The following is a 16,008-nucleotide window of genomic DNA, read 5'->3' as shown; positions in this document are numbered from 1 at the left end:
CAACAAAGAAATCATTAAGAGGCTTAATGGACATCGCCCTGAGTATTATTTCATTTTTTTCTTTCATTTTTCTGATATTAGGAATACATATTCCTGGTATAATGACTAATTTTTATGAGGATGGTACAATATCAAAACTCTGCTCCAGAAGTTTTTACCAAGTGATAAATAAACCATTTCACAAAGTAGCTAACTAATATGGATAAAGAAGCACTAATTCAGAAAATGTCACAAAGGGAAAGTTTTCCAATATATGGTCTATTTTGGTATGACAGCACAGTGTTACCTTGAAAATTTGGGACACCAGGTATTGGAGTCATAGTTATTTCTTTTTCTCTGACATTGCATGAGTGTGAATATTTGAAATCATAAAACTGTTAGTGACACTAATAATGACTTCATTTCTGTTTGGATTGAAAAGTGCTTGTTTTTCTGGATGTCACAAGCATAAACATCTTGTTTGTGTTTAGTGCTTGACAACTGTACTACTGTTTGAGGTTATGCAAAGTCATATTCTGGGCTTTGTATTTTATTTTGAGCATATTTTAAATATATTTCGGCTTTAAGACTTGTGTGTGTGTTTGTGATTAGTCTGAGATTTGCTGAACATTTTAATTTTAAATTGAAAGTGATTAAGACAGTAGGTTTCAGATGGTTTAGCATAAAGATTCAGTTATTTGGCCTGTTGTTTGCAATGCCAAAGTCCAGGTTCCTTTCCAAGTGTCTCGTTGTAAAAAACATCATACATCAGTGCTGAAGAGGAAGATGACACGAATTTACTTCACCATTAAAATCAAGATGATGTTGCTAATGAAGGGAAGAAGAGAAACATGAAGCTGATCAGATGCAAGTGTAATTAGAAAAAGGTGACTTGTACTGTACTTCAGTCTTCTAGCCATAATAACTCCTGGGCAGGCATGTCCCTCGGTTGGTTATATATCTTAAAACACCTGCTTGCAACCAGTTGCCTGGGCCAGAACACTGGCATTGGAACAAGTTAGCACAGGCACTACAAGAACCGTTTTAGTAAGAGGCAAAACTAATATTTCTTCGCCACAGCATAAGAATGGCTTTCAGGAATTCTTCCTCGCGGCCTGAGGTAAGCCCGCCTACAAACCTGTGCGGGGTGCCCCCCTTCCCCGAGACAACTGGCACGGGAGAGAAAAGGCGCCCGTGACAGGACCTCGCCGGGTGTTGCACAGGCGCCTGGTTGGTGCTCGGTGGCCCTGCGCGCGCTTTGTGCGCGCGAGGGAGCGCGTGTGGTGGCAACGGGCCGGGGAGAGAGAATAGCAGGGGGGGGGGCTGTGCCCGGGCTGGGAGGAGAGGCTCTTCCACGCTGCACTCAAGTGACATTCAGGGCGAACACCACATGTTTCATTCGGCCAGCCGGGCAGGCAGCAAATTAGAAAGGCGCCCGGACAAACGCCTTTCCCTCGACTGGCCTAAATGCTAAAATAAACTCATTGCTGGCCGTCGCTCTCAGGCTCCCAAAAGATCCTCTCCACTCCCGGGCAGCGCCAAATTTCGCCTCAGTCTCTTTTACCTTTGGAGAGTTTTCCTCGCTTGACGAATGGAAAGAATATAACAGCCTTCGTCTGTCCTTCTGCCCGCTAAGAAAGAAGAAGAACAAAAATCAAAGGAAACGAGCGGCCAAGGGCTACGACTTGGAGGGAAAGTCTTTCGTTTCCTTGTCCCGCTATTCGTGGCAGGCAAGGAGCTCCGGGCGAGCTCGGTCCTCCTTCGGAGCCAAGTCTCAGCGCCTGACGAACTTGGGGCAAGGTCGGCACGGGCCAATCAAGGCTGGTCCTTCAGGTAAGCGGGACGCCAGGCAAGGTTTTCCGCGCGGCCACGGCGGGTGAGGGAGTGTCGGCTGGAGGAGGCTCGCTGGCCACTGAGATCGCTCGCCGAATTGGGGGCGCTCCTAGAGCCGCTTGTGCGGCTAGGGAATTCTGAGCCTCTGGACAGGATCTCGCCGATGCTTTAGAATAGTTGAAGTTACTGTTGGTTTGCTTCGGCGTAAGGAGAGCCAGGTCTGCTCCGCACCTGATTCTCTCTCCGGAGTCTGCGGAGGGGAATCTGGGCTTCTGCTTCGAACTCAGAGTGTCCCGGTAGCCGCTCCAAGAAGTCTTAGGAGCCCTGCAGATTCCTGAGAACTGCGCGCGGGTGAGACATAAGATTTAGCATCTTTGGAAACTTGTAATACATGGGTATTCTCTCTCATCTCTTTGTTTTCTCCACCTTCTTCAGTTTTATAATCGTAACCAATTAATTAGGTTGTTTGCCACAGTGGACTGCCCAGCACAAAACTCTGAAAAAGATGGCACGCAGTAGAGCGTGGAACTTAAAAAAGGGACCTTCTCATTTCGGTAGACAAGGTCCGATCTCTCTTCGGAACTTAAATCTGTAAAGTTTTATGAAGTCTGATTTTTTTTTCCAGTCGCAAGGTAGCACCATTTCTCTTTTTATATTCTTGTAGTTTTTGTTGGCTTTCCACAATCTTTTGATGAGACAAATCTGCCTGTCAGTTTTAATCCTGTTTGTCTTCGCTTGGCATGTGTATCCTTTCCCTAACAACAGTGTGCCTGTCACTGGAAAGGAAAGAGAAGGAATAACCAGAGTTCATCTTTTCCTCTGCCACTTGGTGGTGTGGGACTGTTTCAATGAGATTCAACTTCGCAGAGTTGCTCACAAGGTTTCATTATTTTCCTTCACTCCAAAGTTACTTTCTGTCCTGTTCCTTCCCATTCCCTGCTGTTTATTTGATGAGCAAAGGCTTCCTATCAGACTTATCAGAACCAATAGAAGTTAACCAACTGCAATGAGTTTATAGAAGGTTCCTGTCTAGAAGCTTTTCAATTTTGGTGCATGGAATGTTTGCTTATATATACTGGTTCTCTTTCAATCCAACAGTAACATATCCTTTTCTAAGGTGGACCATTTAATATTTCTACTGCAAAGTGTTTCACAAAATACAGACCAGACTTATGTGGCAGGTTTGCGTTTCGAAAGCTGTTGCAAAGGGGAAAGCAAGAAATGCAGAGTAACGAAGAGTAACAGGGATAGATAAGAGGCAGAATGACCTTTATATCTGATTTAAGTTCTTACCATTCCATCTATGAATGTAAATACTTTCTTCCAATGTTTTCTGCAGCCTAACTGCTTAAACGTTATTGCCTCCATCTATATCATCATCATAGCCCATCCAAGCAAAATCTAAACTATCAAGCTGAAGTGTAATCAGTTGTTTAAAAACACTGTCAGAATTTTTTCAGCAATGTAAATTTTCATTTTTGTTTTCAATCTTTGGTATTTTTTCCAAATTTCAGTAATAGTTGGTCCTGAGGATTATTTTCAGTTTTATCTTCTACTATGTTTAAAGTGCTTGATATTTATATGTATGTATGTATGTGTGTGTGTGTGTGTGTATACATATACATATAATACAAAATACATGCAAATAAATAAAAGAAAATATTTTTTTTAAAAAATGTCCTGTTTTCAAGAGACCTACTGCATATGATTATTTATTATTAAGCATACATTTTGCAGAAATAAATATGCTTTTTAAATGATTTTAAAATGCTTTTCACTGCTGCATTTCTGGAAATTCTAGTGGAATAGCTTTGCAGTTGATTTTGGCAATAGCCCAACTTTAAATTGTCATAATTAAAGCAAAGTAATAGAACATGAGCTAGTAGAAGAAGTGAAAATTAATTACTTATGGATTGTGTTAGACATTTTAGTTCACAGAATTGAAAGCATGATTATGAAACATCTCTTCATTATTTGTAAGTGGAACTTTTTAATCTCTCAAGTAATATATAATTGGTGAATATCTGTATTCTTTGTACTGGACCTCTTTAATACTTTGTGATTAAGTATTGTAACTTTCTTCAAGTTAGATAACTTAGTGATACAGATCAGTGCAATACTTTGCCAATACTACTGAGAAATGGGGAAGGGGTGGAGAGACAATGCTGTCTTGAAACAAATAGAAACATGGGCTAAGATAGGGAACAGAAGATTCTGTTTATAGATTTTCATCTCTGTTGTTATTCTTGACCACTTTTTAAAAACAAACAATGCACCAACATGAGTATGTGAAATTTTCATTGGAAAATAATATAGATATTCACAATAAAAAGATTTTGAAAAGATAATCTGTTTGTTTTGGAATCAGTAATAGTGTAGGGGAATTATAATGTTAATACAGGATCAAATTCCAATCATAATATCTTTTTCAAGGATTTGGTTGTTACTCTCTGTGTTCAACTCTGTAAAAATGATTTCAGAGTCATTTGAGTGGCTTAAATTTTCCCTTTTTTAATCTTGATAACTGAAGCAAAATCAGATTTTATCTCAGATATTTTTCCACATACATTTCTGTTTGACTAGTCCATTTGTGTGAATGTCTGCTCAGAATTGAGTGACACTGATAGTGGAATTATTTCAAAACAGGTCTTAGACTGCAGTCCTATGAACACAGCAGTTTTATTTTGAATAAACTTGTGTAAGTCTCAGTTGCATATCTAATATTATATGACATTGAAGAAGTATCCAGAAATATATTTAGAGGTAAAAGATAATTGAAATATGGGATAATTCTATAATATTAAACTTGCTTTTTGTTAGAAAACTATAGCCCTTAAAATTGATTTAAGTGTTAGGCAACTTTGAAGGCAATCTTTAAATCTTTAATAAATTAGTACAAACCTGGTAATCCATGATTTAGATATAGTTCTTGTCTTTAAAAAAGGAGATTTGATTATTGGTTTAATGCTATAAATTCCATGTAAAATGTGTATCTTAAACACAAACGTCTCTTCAAAATGAATGATGCTGATGTATTTACAAATCTATTTTGCCCTACACTTTTAAAAAGTGTGTATTAGTTGGTAAACATAATCAACAATTTCATTTTGTAATTATATTCAAGATCAGATAAAAAATGTTTAGACTTGGCTATTAGTTTTAAAAGACATGCTAGGAAAAACAGTCCAAAAATCTAATTTAAATTGAGGTGAAATAATGCCACATCCAGTCTATGGTGCTTTCTTGGAATGAAGTGACAGCTTTAACCTAAGATAAGAACATCTGAATTCTCGCTTCAGTTACAATAGAGCTTTTTTAGAAGAAAGTATGCCTTGTTTATGCATTCATTTAAATGCATTACATTTTTCATTTTTTAAAATTACATGATTTTTTTGAAAGGACTGCTTTTGGTCTCCTCTTTTAATCGTGCCATAAAGCTTGATTTAATTATTTAAATTTAACTTATAAATACAAATGTAACATATTCTATTATTGTATTTTTGTAATTCTGATTACTTTTACAGAAGATTATATTGTAATATAACTAATGATATACACAAAAATACTATCAATATGAAGCTATTTTGGATTGTCTTTTAGAAAATAAAGTAAATTTTGTTTGTTATTTTTCATGTAATAATCATACTATGGATTATAAGTCCATAGGGTAATATGATTAAAATAAACAATTCTTTTTTCAAATGCAATACATTTTAAGAAAATTTATTTCTTGAGGAGTATTTGATTTACCTTTTGGTTTAAAAATAAGAAATGGTGGAGTTTTAAAATAATGTGTAATACATTGCCTTTAATTTAATGTTTGGAAGTTATACAATTAGTACCATGTAACAGAGATTGTAAGATCTGTTGAAATTCTACATTTCAGTATATTTTTGTAGAGTTTTTTTAAGCAAATACAATATTTTTATAACCTGATAAACTAGAATAATATAAATGAAGGATATTTATTTATATTTATATTTATTGATCAGCATGTTAGATATATATGCACCTTTTCCGTGGGAGCTTAAGGCAGTATACATGGCAGTCCCCAATTTATTACGATCACAGACTAGCACAAAAGTTAAACATCAAAATAAATATGTTCTCTAAAAATTATTGGAAAATAACTAAGCAAAGTAGTAATATGAATAAGAATATTTAGTTCTTTACATGTTTCTTCCTGCAGCAATACAAAATCTTGCTACTGCATGATGGTGGCTGGAAGGAGATGGTTCATATAGAAATTATCTGATCTCCCTAGAAATCTCTCTAATAGAGGGAGAATACAGTTGATTTGATGTCCCTGTAGAACTTGCAGCACAATAGGACATGTGAGATATCTTCAACTTCCTCATTGCCATGTGTACACATCACTCAGTTATTGGAGTTTTATCATATCTGCCCCTATTTATCAGACATTGTCTAATTATAAATTGTAGATGTTATAATTAAATACAGGAAATAATGTCTGATCTTAATGTATTTTATCAGTTAACTTAAATTTAATCCAAAGAAGAAGAATACTACCTGCAACATTATCCATGTTTTATAATTGGAAGTAGTTAACCATGGACTTCCCTTCCTTGCCTAGTTTTCTTATAGAATACAACAAGCAGACAAGATACACTAGAACTATTGGTTCTATGGGACAAAAGTCAACAATGACATTTTTTTATTAATTTCCTATTTACTATTCAAAGCATAGGGCATGTTCTTCTGCTCCACTACTAATGTAGTGTTTTTCTCCTTAAGGGCACATATTCACTTCATTTAGTGTGCTTCAGATGACTGCAGATTAAACCCAGCAGTTAATTTGCAAAGGATGAAATGAGTCAATAGATTTGATATTTTTTAAAGTTACACTTTATCATAAATTTGCAAAGAGCTAAATGATTATAATACTTAACTAAATGGAAGGCTGCTGATTTGAAAGTCAGCAGAAGCATTTTAACCTTTTTAAAACAAGTTACTGTTTTTTATTGCATGAATGCTCCAGTTTTCCTTATGTTTTTTTAAAAGTTTAAAAAATTTTCAGTCTTTTCAGGTATAACGGTTAATTCACAAATTAACCAAACTAACCTATGTGCTGTTGACAAATTTGTGTTTATAAAGCCAGATTTGTAGCCATTATCTTCAGTAACTAAAGTTATGCTAAAAAGCATTGGTAAGACAAGAATAAGAAAGACTTTTGGTTTAAGTTGCTTGTTTTATCTGCATATGCGCAGTATATAAATTTTGATGCTTTAAATTTGCATATGCATGCATATATACACAGGTGCCTATGTATGTGTCTCTCTACAAGAAGCCATTCCCCTCCCCATACCCCCATATAAATTCCAGAATGGAAACTTTTGCTGGTTTCTATCATGACTATTTCCTACTTGAATGATAATTGTCTTCAAAAGTATTTTGTAATTAGAAGAGTTTTAATAACAAAGACATTTAGGAAGAAGTGTTTTTGAGCAGAAAAACAATGAGAATGGAAAGATCAAGATCAATTTTGTATGGTTTTTTTCTCCAAATAAAAATAGCTAAATAAAGCATGCTTGTTTAAATGCAGAAATAATGCTATGTATAGTATGACTTTAAAGGATGTAACTTCATGCATAATTATATGAAAGAAATGTTTGAATAAACCTGTATATGATCAGGCTTCATATAAGCCTAAGACTGTAAATATAAATTTTAAGAAAAATGTGTATTTATGAGGAACAGCTGCCTGAATAGCAATTGATACTGAAGAGAACATATAAACAATTCCTTTGCCTTGATGAAGTAAAGAAAACATTTTTAATCTTCTTTCATCAGTGGGGTTTTATTTATGATTATAAATGAGTGTATTGCTGTCACCAGTCTTTCAATCAAAATTCCTTTGTGTGCTCAGGTAGCATATTTAATGAATTCTAAACTCTCTGTTCAAATACTAGGAAAGACTCAAACTAAATAGTAATAAAAACACAAGAAGATGATTTATTATTTTAAAAGACTGCAGTAGGCTATTACTACAGAGATTTTCTCTTAATAACCCAGGGGAAGAAACCAGAACTACTGAATATGAATGCTTCAGAACTGGATAAAGTCAGATGTATGTATGAAAAAAAAATCAAGGGTGAGAAAAACCTAATATATATTACTTAAGGGCTCAATTTATTATTTTCAGAATACAATTTGAAAAAATTACTTTCCCCAAGAAATGTTATAAAGTAGCTGTAATTAGTTGCCACTGAAATTAGTAATATGAATTTGCCATAAATCTGAGCCACTGTAAGTACAACTATATATATATGATTAAATAATGAAGGTGATACAAAAAAGGAAATTGAACAGTGTGTTAAATGTGGTTGGCAGGCATTTGACAAATTAAGCATAATTTTCAAGAACAACCTCCCCCCCCATGCCTGAAGAGAAAACTTTTCGATCAGTGTGTGCTACCTGTTCTAACATATGCCAGAGAAATATGAACACTAACCTCACAATTAATACAAAAATTACGAGTGGTGCAAATAGCGCTGGAAAGACACATGCTTGGCATCACAGGACAAGATAGAAAGACTTGCACATGGATTAGAGAACAAACAAAAAATAATATATATAATGCCATCAAAAGATCAAAGAATTGAAATGGAAAATATTTAATGATATTTTATGGAAAAATAATTAGGGCATAATATTTCAACAAGAAGAAAGAGAAGCAGAAGAATGATTTACTATAATGAATACAACTAAAGGTATTAGTATGAAACACTTAGTATGATACTGTACAAGCTCCTTGTTAGAAGTTATGCATATATAAAATTACTTGTTTTGCAAAAGTTCATCTTAATGTCCATCCCTTTTGACATTTATGTAACAGTATGACTTTGATCTTAAAATCAGGTGACAAAAGCTTGCTATAAAATAATATTGCCATTTTCATTGATTTGATGACAACTTTCATTGACTTGATCACAATACCTAAAATTTCTAAAAAGCTAATCAGGATCTATTCTGGGCTAGGATTTAATAGGCAACAAGAACATCTAAGGGCAGTAAGCTAAACTGGAACATCCTAGAAGACAATTCAATTCAATATTGTTGCCAATAAAAAAATATGTGGAGCAGAACAAGAAGTAATGGCAAGATGATTATTAGGGATCCAAAGACTATAATGACTATAAAATGTGGATTCAAATAGCAAGCGTACACAAATTGAATACACCAGATTCTTAATAAGGTTATATGAATATAGTAATGAAAGTATCTTTATTACCTGAGACAGTTAAGAAGTTTTCCTTGTGTTAATAATAATTTACTGTTATTGATGTGATGAATATAAATAGAATTTGATCCTGTTTATTTTTTTAATACATATGTTGCATTAGATAAAAATGTATCTTCCAAGAATATGTTCTATATGTTCTATAGTCCTGCAAGTTGAAACGTCATTCGATTGGCTGTAATTTCTTCCTTATTCTTTATCTGCTTGCTTACAGAACTTATAATAAAGTTTATAGATACAGAATTGTGCCCTCTTTTGCTACATGGCTGCACTTCCACATATATACATAATATTCCTTTTCTTAGATTACATAAGGTAACAGTGTTTGAAATTTCACAAAATTGGGAGCATAGTTACCACCAGCTTGACATATGTTAAAAATACAACTTTAATATTTTTAAATTGTGAAATATTGAAACATCCAAGCTATGGGAGCATTTTACAATAATAATTATGAAATTCATATTGGACTTATTGGCCCAGCTTTTTATCTTAGTCTGTGTCACTGTCAATAGGTATGGTGTTTAATTTTCTACTTTTTGATTTACATGTGTATTTGAATTCAAGAGGAAAGTATGTTTTTCTAGTTGGATATATATTCATAACTTTGAAAAACTGGAAAGAAATATGTTGTAAGCTACATTTTCTTGTTTACCCACAGGCTTTAAAAAGAGTGACTATAAATGTCAGCATTTTGCATTTGATCTCCAAAATCTGATTTGGTTGCAGGAGTGAAAATGTAGCCTCTATTTTTAAAAATGTGTTCCTATTCTTGGAATTGGATGGTAGATAGTCATATGATCTTGAAAAAATACATGACTGCTCTAAGGTATTGCAAATAGATGCCATATTTGCATTCCTGTAGATTTTGAAGCACCCTTTGAAGACTGAATCTGAAGAATTGCACAGTCCTATTAAGAAGCAAAGAATATTTGCTCTGACATTTCTGTTAAGGTAACTATGACAGGGATCTTGGAGTTCTGGTGGACAATCACTTAAAGGTATGAGCTAACAGTTGTTGCAGCTGCGCAGCTGTCAAAAGAGCCAACACAATCCTAGCCTACATTAACAGAGGGATAGAATCAAGATCACGTGAAGTATTAATACCACTTTATAATGCCTTGTAAGACCACACTTGGAATATTGCATCCAGTTGGAGTCACTGTGATATAACAAAGATACAAAAAAGAGTTGAAACTCTAGAAAGATTGCAGAGAAGAGCAACAAAGATGATTATAGGACTAGAGGCTAAAGCATACGAAGAATGGTTGCAGGAATTGATTTGCCTAGTTTAATGAGAAGAAAGATATGGGGTCTTTCTGATAGCAGTGTTCCAATGTCTAAGGGGCTGCCACAAAGAAGGGGGGGCAACCTATTCTTCACAGCATCTGATGGTAGGACAAGAAACAATGGATGGAAATTAAACTAAGTTCTCCAAAGATGGGCTCCAGCACGAGTCCAAAAGCTCAGAAGAGTAAATCTTTGGTTCTGGTGACTGATCCAGATTTGATTTTGCAGCATTATCCTGGGAGATGTATATTTGCCTTCATTCATAAGGAGAGATTTCCTGACAGAATAATTAATCAGGGAATGAGTTGCCTCCAGAAGTTGTGCATGTTCCAACACTAGAGGTTTGGACAACCATTTGTCTAAAATGGTATAGGGTTTCTTGCTTGAGAGTTGGAATAAAAGACCTCCAAGGTCCCTTCCAACTCTATTATTCTATTAAATGAATAGGAAAATCTAAAGTGTTTAACTTAAGTCCACAATGGTTTCTTCAGTTTATGCATTTTGTATGTATGTATTAATCGATTTTTTCATTTTGTATAGTTGCCCATTCACCATATAACTTCAGATGCTGAAGAACTAATTAAAATATTTTTAAAAATCAACAAAATCTCCAAACCCATTATGCCTGGGGCATACCTACACTCACACCAACAAGCCCTCCAAATGCTTCAGTAAAAATTGTTAATGCCATTAAGGTCAGAATATCTGAAATATTTTATTCTACAAGGCAGGTGCAGAGAACTTGTAAATGAAACAAATAATAAAATTAAGTATTTAACAAGTATGTGAAAAATAAAATATTTACTAGTACATTAAAAATCAGATGGTAAATTATGTTTCTCCTTATTTACTAGAAAATTTCTGGAATACTGACAAAAATTAAGAAAACAAATTCTTTTAATTTTGCCCAAATAAAAAAATAAAACTGATATTTTATTTCTGTTTGAAATACCATTCCTATTGTCTATATATTCATAAACACATACTGTTTGTTCATTAATTAACAGTGCTTATGATTGTGGTAGCATTCAACAGCAAAATAAAATATCACAATAAACCACTGATTTGAAATTTTTCCAGATTACTTGAAAGCAAATGTAACTGAGCTTTATTTGGCTGATTAATGGATTGCAATAACAATTGTCTTGTATTAGAAGTTTGTTTGCTTTACAGAAAAAGAATTTCATAATGTGGTCCTTTCTGCCTTGAGAAAATATGACTTAGTGTCTAGAAACCTATTATGGAAATTTTGCATAAAAAAGAAAAGAAATGTAACTTAAGATGTTTATTAGAATAGAAAAGAGTCATGAGGTAACTTTAGAGAGACAAGTTAAGGTACAATTGTACTTACAACTGCTGTGAGGAAGACCAGATGCCACTTCTTTATATCTTTATATTCTTTTCTGTTATTTTTCTTCTACTTTTTTTTCTTTCTGCACTTTTAGCTTTTTCTTTTTTCCCCCATTTGAATTGAATCAAATACTTTATTTAGCCATGTGTGATTAGAATTTGTCTCCAGTATAGAATCGCTCAGTGTATTTGCAAAGCAACGGAGATGGTAATGATGATGATGATGATAATGATGATAATGATACAGTACCAATAAAAGGTAGAAGTGATAAATAAAAATGATAAAGTGATAATAAAAATGATAAATAATAATACTGCAGCCATACTATATGGGTTAACAGAACTGTATGAATTAGGTGTTCAGCAAAGTGATGGGGGCGCCGCCGTGCACGCGCGCCGCACATGGGGGGCGTCGTGCATGCACGCCACGCATGGGGGTGGCGTCGTGCATGCACGCTGCGCATGGCCCCCCCGTCCCCATGCGTGCGGCGCCGCGCATGCGCAGAACGTTTGTGTGGGGGTTGCCGTCATACAAACATTGAGAAGCACTGCTCTAGATTGTTAAGGCTGCACTACAAAGCCGGTTGTTCCACTTTCCACCTATTGTATATGCAGACTCAACATTGTCTCAAATGAGGCAAATGACCATGGTGTCATCTGCAAACTTCAGAACTTTAATAAACAGTTAAACACTTTCTTCTTTTTCATTCTAGTTTAGTTTATATTAGTTTTTATTATAGTTATTAAGACTTTCAAACAACAAACAGAAAATATGATCCACAAAGATGGAAACATGCATATTTGTGAAATTATATTAAATAAATATTAATTTATTTTATTCCATTTAAAACTTGTTCTTTTGATGAGTGCTGTTTTAAGGAACTGGGCATACATATTTAATAATAAATAAAATTTACTGTCACTCTAATGTGTATTCAGTCAGAGTCAGATACAGTTTGTAGAGTGCTTGAGATTTGAATTTGCACATTAATGTGCATTACCCTAAGAATTTGACTAAAATAAATTTAGAATTTTTTTTCCTGCAAGCAACTGATTCCATGTCCCAGTTTACTACAATTTATGAGGGATTTTTATTATAATTTAGATAGTGCTAGGAGGCCAAATACAGCCTTTCAAAATTAATTGTAGTTTTCTCAGTAATAGAATATGAAAAAATTAATGTCAACTATTTCTAAATTGCTCTTTGATTAGAAGCTCAAATAGTATATTTCAGCTTTCAGTTTTTTCATAAAACTCGCTCAGTTTTGCTTCAGATTTAAAAAGAAACAAAAGCAATATTAACTAGGCTACAAGAAGAATAATTTTTCCTTAGGTTGTTTCTCCTAAATTGTATCATGGATTTGCCAATTTTCTTTATTAATTACATTTTTGGAAAATGCCAAGTTATTTAGCCAAGCATAGCCCTCATTTGCCACATAATATTTTGTATAATGTTTAATTATCTGAAAACTAAATTTATTTAATATTTGATTATTTCATTGTAAAATGCCTTCATTAACAATGCTTTCTGTTTGTACTGTAAGTAATGTTCATCTATAGATGAGTAATAAATCTTTGCTAAGCCTCCTGTTGCCTCTCAGAAGCAGGCTATTGGATTTCTAATACAATAGGCTATTCAGTTTAAAAAATGAAATTTCCTTGATGCACTTTGGAAACTCAATTAATCTGGAAATAATAATGCAAAACAGGAAAGCAACTGATGCAGGCATCCTTTCTCAGACATTTTTACATGTGTCTACCAAATCCCCCCAAACATCCAGAAGCACGAATATTTTGAACTCTGTACTAATTATCTCTCACCCTGAAATATTGTTTTCTTATTCCGCTTCTAAAATTTAGATTCTCACAAAATTGGCATTGTTAATAAAGGAAGTTAGAAGGGTTTCAGATTGTTGATAGGTTCACTCATTTTTGGTTTCAGCCTGACCTATGTTGCTAACTATATAGTATCTTTTTTCTAAAATAGCTAACCTTTTTCCTATACGAACACATTGAACAAGCAACCAAGCAATTAAATGCTTTGGTAATTTGATTTTGATAGAACTTATTACTGTTATTGTATTTCTCTTTATCTGTGTATGTTTCCCCCCCCCATTATTTTTTTAAAAATTTTAGAATGCATTTTTAATATTTGACTACAAAATTACTTTAGTAATGCAACTATTTCAGAACATTAATAGACAATTTTATAAATGAAATTATAGCCTGACATGATGAATTTATTCAAATTGGATTGTCAATGGAGATTCTCTAACTTAAAAATTAAGTTTGATAAACTCAGCATTATATCTGAATATGGATTTTGTTATCCAGAGAATGATTCTTCTGAACATTGAGTCTGCAGTCCACATGCATACTCGAACATTTTGCAACCTTGAAATGCATGATTGACATTTGGTGGTATTTCTTCAAAAGAAGAACAAAAATTCACAAAATGTTGATTTTATGCCACTACTTAATAGTAAAAAATACATGTGTTAAAATGGAACATTAAACTGGAAATACTTAGGGATGCTGTAAAACATTCTGTGCATGAACTATTCTGTGCAGAGACTCTGAAGTTTCAGTTGGAAAGTTCCTGAACCAAAAATGATATTTGATATCATTTGGTTTGGACACAACATAAATAGGATTTTTGTTTTGGAGTTGTAAGTTGTAGCATTCTGGGTGTTCTGTTTTGTTTCAGTTGTTGTGATTAGACGTCTTACTTACTCTATCATCCATATAGTTTTATATTTATTTATCTTGGATTTTACATCCAGAGAGATGGAAGAGTAGCTTAGATTGAGAAGGAGGAGGAGCAGGACCTTAGGCTAAGAGTTTGGGTGTGTGTGGAGTAAGGAATGTTGAGATTTTCATGAGGGTATGGAGCAAAGGATCAGAATTCAAGCAGAATGCGCAGGGAGAATCGTTCTGGATCTGACTAATTGTGGAAAATTTAGGACAAAATTATTGCCAGTGACTATTAATTTTAACATTAAATGTATGCTTCTGCTGCTGAAAAATATCTGTCTTCCTGCCAACACAACACAATCCAATCCAATATTACTTTAGGTCCCCACCTGCTATTCTTTTGCTCTCAAATGAGACCCTTTTCAGTTCTATGTTAATGAAAAGGTTGAACTAAAACTAGGGAAACATAAGTTCAAGTCCATTCTTATGCCTGGAACTCATAGTCCCTCTTCTCTGTTCAGTGTGTGGAGTGGGTAAGTCTAATATTGCAGCAAACTGCCCACAGCCTGGAGTCTAACGGGGCTTAAGGTTGACTTAGCCTTCCATCTTCCAAACTCAGTAAAAAGAGAACCCAGATTGTTGGGGGCAATTTGAAAATGATGCTGATATTGTAAACTGCCCAGATAATGCTATAAAGCACTATGGGGCAGTATATGAGTCTAAATTCTATTGCAATCGCTAATGTACTGTATCTCATAAGACTGTATTGTGGGGATAAAATGAAAGCTCTATATTCTAAAAAGTAAAATATAAATTTTACCAAATAAATAAATGAATAAAATCATTTTCCTTTCCCTATTCCTCCATAAAATGTCCTTGTTACTTGGGGAAAATAATTATTCCAATTAGTGTTTTATGTACTGTTACTACTGTTTGCTAGATGTGGATGCATATTGAACAACCTTTTCTATTTTAAAGGACAGTCCATTGCTAAGGCTTCTGCTCCCACCAGAGACACACTGTTCTCCATTTTAGGGCTAGGTAGATATGTTTTCCAAATTATATTGGTCTCTACCTAAAAGTTTCACCAAACAAGCTATGACTAGAAGAGCTAGACAAGTTAGAAGGCTAGACAGAATACTGTATGTCAATGCCAACGTTTGTTGGTCAAAGAGGGAAAGCTCAATAAGGAGATTTGATTTTAATACAATGGTCCTCCTTCTGTTGATGCTACTAATACATGTTGTTTGTAAGGCTGAAGAAGAGCCTAGGGCTGGGAAAGAAACATTCCCCTGCATAAACTGGAGAGATGATAATATTGATATCCTAGGCATTTACTATTGTATTCTGTTGTCAAGAGTTGAGGGTAAAGAAAGAAAATAAATTGAATTTTTTTTTATGTCTGAGACACATAATGGTAGCAGTAAGAGGCTGAGAGGCCGTCCCTTATTACCAAAGATAATATATTGTGAGTTCAAGGATCACATGCTATAAGAGCACTTCAAACTTGCATTTGAAGATCAATGCTGTACTGACTACATTGATTGCAAAGGATTAGTAGCGGAAGGACATCAGGCATCTTTCAATTCTGAGGATGTTTA

At 34.2% G+C, this 16,008-nt stretch overlaps 1 protein-coding gene across 2 annotated transcripts in view; it reads left to right on the top strand.

Moving 5' to 3' along the window:
* Window positions 1-1,236: 1,236 nt before the first annotated feature.
* Window positions 1,237-16,008, top strand: part of NDNF (neuron derived neurotrophic factor) — a 28,840-nt gene continuing 14,068 nt past the window's right edge. Inside the window, exon 1 of one of the 2 annotated variants that reach the window (XM_039320227.1) lies at window positions 1,237-1,812. The gene's annotated coding sequence lies outside the window, so the exon portion shown is untranslated. Of the gene's footprint in view, window positions 1,813-1,861; window positions 2,164-16,008 lie in introns of those variants that run through there. The other variant, XM_039320228.1, reaches the window with a different exon arrangement.

Source organism: Crotalus tigris, unplaced genomic scaffold, assembly GCF_016545835.1.
Source record: "Crotalus tigris isolate CLP2741 ecotype Arizona unplaced genomic scaffold, ASM1654583v1 scf7180000023625.2024221, whole genome shotgun sequence".
Taxonomy (NCBI): Eukaryota; Metazoa; Chordata; class Lepidosauria; order Squamata; family Viperidae; genus Crotalus; species Crotalus tigris.
This window is presented reverse-complemented; position numbering and strand designations above follow the sequence as displayed.